Below are 6471 nucleotides of genomic sequence, written 5' to 3' on the forward strand. Positions count from 1 at the left end.
GCGTGTTTCTACTTCTATTTATTCTTATGAACGTCAAAGCTATGTGCATACCAAGTTTCATGCTTTCTGACATCATACTAATTTAGGCCACTGAAAACGCGTGGCCTATACAGAGTGGGGCCTGTAACAAAGGCGAATAATTGAACTCTAGGCTATTCTCCTTATACTGATCAACATTTGTTCGGCGACTTTTAAAAATAACTTGTATTTAGATTTTTATCACCCTTGAAAGTTTTTTCTAAGAGGTAATGTATTGCGAATTCTATTAAGTCTAAAGTGTGACAGACAACGTCAATGACAACAATAATGGCGTACATTGAAGCTAATATTTATTTTGTATGAAAAATTAAAAATTTAAAGACTTCATAATTTTTAAAAGTCACTGAACAAATGTTGATCAGTATAAGGAGAATAGCCTACAGTTTAATTCTTCGCCTTTGTTACAGGCCGCACTCTGTATAATAATGCATATAATGTAAAACATGGAAAAAATCGAGTAGTTAAAATTTGTCCCCCAGTCACAATTGCTCCGCTGTCCCTTCCTCATTTTAGTTATTAAGGTTTTATAATTTTTGGTTCTTTAAACTGATTTTCATATTCGCTTGAACCAAGAACGCGAACGATCATCAAGCATCACTATACGTCGAGAACGGATCGGACCCGCGGGTTTTTAGAGTCCGTCGATCCGGACACACGGACTACACGGGTACCCGGACCTTAATTACACGGTCCCTAATTACCCGTTCCAAACGGGCCAGAAATCCGGATTCGTGTAACACGGGAACGGATACCCGGCAACGGGTACACGAAACACGGACGCGACCGGGAGCCCTCTACTTAGGGGCACTTGTGAACTTGCGTTTTATCTTTACTATGTAATAGGTATTAAATTTGCATTGTGAGTTAAAATAATAATACTTAAATGTTAAACATCATTCGTTACGAAGTAAAATTTTAATAGTTTTTACTACCTATTTCGTGATAAAGTTTATTCTTTCACCCACTAGAGTCGAATTTTATATTTGGGATAGCAGATAAGTAAAACACTTTATGTAGAGGTATTAAGTATTAGGTTTTATTTATACCAATTTTGTATACTCGCTTTATGAAGTACCCATACACTCCATGAACACACCCTAACGCCGGTTGCGTGACGATACTTTTTAAACCTAGAACGCTCGTTCTTTTTGCGAATTAGAAATGTTCTCTCTTCAAAACAAATTGCTGACAAGCGGGACGTTTGAATTCTTATTTTGAATACTTGACCACGCTATCGCAGCCGCCGCTTATACGAAACGGTACCCTATTATGTTTGAAATAAGTATTATTGTAGGTGGTTAGTGATCTTGGTAGTAGTGTTGTGAATTTAATTCGTTGTGCGTTTTGGATGCAAATCTCGCTGATGAGAGTTGATTATGTAAATGAACGGAGAGACTTGTGCGTATTGTTGTGGCTGAAGGTAGCTGTTTTGTGTGCGTTTTTTATTGTCTGTGTTTATGCTCAGGTATGAATAACGCTTGTTCATCACACCCGCACTTTAAATGTGCTATTGCACGCAGGCGGAGTGTGAGTTATAGAAAAATCGTTCTCCCAAGGGAATAATGAAATTTCTTGTACCGTACTGAACTTTTTTACATCTGTTTACATATTTTTTACATTGCGAGTGTGATGAAAAACATTGTGTATAACAAGCCGTCGCGATTTAACTTACTCTCGTTAGTAATATTCAAGTTACTCCCCTTGTTGCACAATGTAGGTACTACGTAACGTGTTCAGTTTATTATTTCATACTACCTATTGGTAGCGATGTTTTAGAGTTTGGCAAGTAAAAATATAAAATGGCTCAAGATGTTGCTCTCTCACATTTGAGGGGGTTATTTCTAATATTTACAAACTATCAAGTTAACCATGGGTTTTTTAACTATGTCTAGTGGTATTAACTTGGCTAATAACTAGCAGGATTAAATAAAAAAGTATAACTTGAAGAAATAAGCAACTTTACGAGTTTTCTTGGCCTGATTGTCAAACTTTAGTGCTTCACTCAAACGTCCGTTCCGCATTTTCGCGAGTGCTCTGTAAATTTAGCAGAATGAGTTTAGACCAAAAAATGGTCCCAAAATTTTCTATTAATGCATTATTGCTGTACAAGTGCTTGAGACGCAACTATAGGTAAGAGTGAGTGGCAAATATCTACATCTCTTTCTTGCATATACTTCTGTCGCAAAAATTGCAGCAATAACTTGCACGTCTAAACTCAGCTTTACGCTGCTCCGAGTTTCTTAGAAGTTTTTACATCAACCCTTTTCAAAAATTACCCTATCGGCCCTATCCATTGCGCTGGACTAGTTTTAAGTAAATGTAATTTATCAACTAAATACCTAGCCTGATCATTGTTTTTATGTCCTAAGTCGCCAGGTGACTCACACAATTATCAACACCCTCCGAGTAAACAGAATCAATTTAAATCCAGCAATAATGTTCGATAATCGAATTTAAACATTAACGAAGCGCAGGCACGCGATGTCACACTACGTGACGTGGCGTGAGTGTCACGAAATGTCACGCGTCACGCGGCACTCGACTGATACCTAATAGATACTACCAAAGACCTATATAACTTCGTAAAGACCGATAAAGTCTAAGAAAAAAACGTACCCCAAAACCATACAGAAAAAGGTACGGTGAGCTAGATGGCGATACACCTTTGGGGTACGCTCGGCTAGATGGCGCTAATTTTAATATTTGAAATTTTAAAACATATCAAGCTTATATGGGCCAAATTGTCAAAACTGAGGTTCAAAAGTTTTAAGCTTGTGTCGAGAGATGGCAGTCTATGCACTGTGATTACACATTTTACTTTGACAGTCATTCTCTATAATACTCGATCCTCTTTGGTACTACATAGTACATGTAGTATAGGTAGGTATATATCTACGAGTACATGGAACAATCATTAACAAGAAGTTAATAGCATTTGGATTCATACTATGCACTGAACCGCCGGTGGCCTAGCGGTAAGAGCGTGCGACTTTCAATCCCTCTGGGTTCGATCCCCGGCTCGTATGAACTTATTCGTAACTTATGTGCGAAATGTCATTTGATATTTGCCACTCGCTTTTCGGTAAAGGAAAACATCGTGAGGAAACCGGACTAATCCCAATAAGGCCTTAGTTACCCTTCAGGTTGGAAGGTCAGATGGCAGTCTAGTGCCTACGCCAAATCTTGGGATTAGTTGTTAAAGCGGACCCCAGGCTCCCATGAGCCGTGGAAAATGCCGGGATAACGCAAGGAGGATGATGATGATTTGGATTCATACTATACTAGCATATTAGACATTTTTAGACATTTGATTATACCTATACTTTTTTGCACTAGGTTCTATGTATAACGGCAGAGCGGTGATCACGTGGTACTTTGCAGGCAGTGCGGCAGTAATGTAGTTCTGTATCTAATTTGAAAATCAATCGAGCTGCCCGATTTTTACGGACTAGATATAAGTTATTGATTTTGTTTTGCGTTATTGACAGATATTTACTCCTTCCGGTGTGGTGACGGGTTAAAATTTCACCACCCCCTTTCTCCCGTGGGTGTCGTAGAAGTCGACTGTGAGATATGGGTTAAATTGCGGCGTGGGCGAAAGGCTGGTAACCTGTCATTGCAATGTCATAATTTAGTTTTCTTTCAACCCCTTAATTGCCAAGAGTGGTTTCAACTTGAGTAGTTTCAACTTGAGTACCCCATTATGGGATACAGGTGTGATTGTATGTATGTACTTACTTCTTTGATTTCGATAACGAGTCCAAATATAAATTATTAAAGCGTTGAAAGCCTCGTGTTCCTTTTAAGATAAACACTATAGTCTAATATAATTTAGCCTATTGCAGGATATCGTTGCTATGATATAGTTGCTATATAAGGTTACTGCGACCAGTCTAACAGGTGTTAATTTGAACACGATACCAAATACGTGTATCCAGCAGATATCTACAGTATCATTAATGAAACTACCTATATTGTGTCTCTGGTATTTGATACCAGTTAGGTACTACGTCATAGACAAAGACGAAATTATCTACCTGTGTGGTAAGAACCAGAGTCGAACGAAGCTAACTCTGCAAGGCATTTGCAATTACAAAATATCTTCATGTCATCACTGTGTGTTGAAATTATATATTTTTTTAATCACAATTGTTTCGCTTAACTACAAACTCGGGTAAATCCATTCTGCTTTTATCATGTATAAATAAATAATCTAAAAAGAATGAACCTTATAGCAGAATGGATTTACACGAATTTGAAGTTAAGCGACACAATTTTAATTGTGATTTTATAAAAAATAAAATAAAATAAAAAAGTCATTTATTGTCGCAAATAATTTTATGGTACAATTACTTAAGTATTTATTTCTATCATGCAACTAAGAGTAAGCTACGCTATGATACAGTACAATCATGTCTATATTCTATATTAGCTATGATCACAACTTTGAGGACTAAAATAACTAAGTAACTACCAACAGTTAAATACTAGGTGCGACAATAGGCTCGAGACTCAGCTTGTGCCGCGAGTCTAGTGACTGCACAGCGCTGTTTTTCAGCCCGTACCTACTCGTATTTCTTTGAGTGTATGAAAAAAGAATTGCTAGCTATCAGGGGTAATGACTTCTAACCCGCGTTAACATTTGAATAGCTGCTCACAGGAGTTAAAATAACAATTTATAATAGGTACTAATAGCAATTTTATGCCATATCTGTTATTGATGTAGAAGAAATAACGATCGCTGCGGCATCGGGTCGATTCAGCCCGTTGCAGTGTTCTTACTTGAAATGTTAACTAAATGTTGCAGCGAAAGGGTTAATAATACTAATAATTAATCACAAAATTAAAATTTTAGGAAATAAGGACTTATCTTTATTTATTTATCTATTTTATTTGAGAAGTTTTTTTAACCCATTCATGGCCAAGGACTGTCGAGCGTACACATCACGCCGGGCCACCATACAAACCGTTTTTAGCTAAAACGCGTGACTCAGCTCATGGGCCTCTGGCCTGGCGCGAACGCAAAATAAATTGCCGCTTATGAGTCCGGCCAGTTGAACAATCTTATGCAACATTTTTACTAACCAACTGTTTTCTGTTCATATTTAAAATAAATATATTTACTAATTTGTTGCTATTTGTAAGAATGAACATTTTATAATCTGACCAGAAATATATGATTGTCGAGAGGATGCTGTTATTCTCATGTAATAAATTAATTATACGGTTCAGAAAAGTATTTAAAAAATACCTATTTATAATGAAATTCCGCAACTTAGCGCGTGATTATGTATATTTCTAGTCATCCATAGCCAAGGTCACAAAAATCACAAAATACGAAATCACTGAAGAGCACTGGGACGAGTATAAAGTCGCCAACGAATAAATCGTGACTAAATAGAATTTCCCATATTACTCTAAAATACATCCTAATAAAGGGGATGGGAAAAATAATTTCTTGAGTTTTTGACAAAAATACCACGTGAAGGATGAGACGACCGCTTAATCCGCCGCCGCTCAGGTGCATTCATTATTTATTGGCCAAGTGTCACCGATAATCTTACATGTGGCCTGTCATGATCTTTGCTTTGGTAAACGTCATTATAATAGAAACAATAGAGCACTTAAAAACTGTTATAAACACCACGCAAATGTTTAGAAAAAAACTTGTCTTGTAAATATTTGTCACACCCTTTTATGATAATACAATAATTACTATTTAGTTTGTGACTGTTTAAGCTGCCCTGTTTTTGTAATGAAACAAAAAAATATAGCATGGTAATAATTATGTTTGGCTCTTAGAAATGTTGCTTGCTGCCATCCAAAAAGTAATCCGTTGTAAAATGGTACAATTTGCAACGAATTTCGTCATGAAATGAGCTTTAAAACAATGCAATAATGTTTATTATTGCGTGCTATGAAAATATGTGTAGATTTTACAAGTAGCGCCAGGCCACGGTGACCCATACCTTGAGTCGGGTCTATAACTTCAGGCATATATGTATTATTTATATTTTTGAAATGTGGATTCATCCATTTGCTTGGAACACGTATGTATCTCGAATTTCATAATATTTACTATATTACACTTATAGTAAACCAAACTTGAATATTCTCGACCCCATTTCACTAAAAAAAAACATGTTTAGAATTTTTTTTCATTATTACCTTATGTTCAACTCACTTTCCTCACTTACGTACCTACTCCAATACCTCTCGTATACTTAGGAGGAACTAGCACATAAGATGAAACGACTCAACATCTTTTCAAGTTCATATCTTTGTTTTCGTATATTGTACCTACCTATTTTTATGCCTATAATTTTTCAAATAAATTAGGTATTGTAACAACTTTCATATCTCTCTATACAATTTATAACCTCAATACGAACCTATTTAGAGAGAATACGGTACGGTTGTCATAATACTCAA

Source organism: Leguminivora glycinivorella, chromosome 15 (genome assembly GCF_023078275.1).
Source record: "Leguminivora glycinivorella isolate SPB_JAAS2020 chromosome 15, LegGlyc_1.1, whole genome shotgun sequence".
NCBI lineage: Eukaryota > Metazoa > Arthropoda > Insecta > Lepidoptera > Tortricidae > Leguminivora > Leguminivora glycinivorella.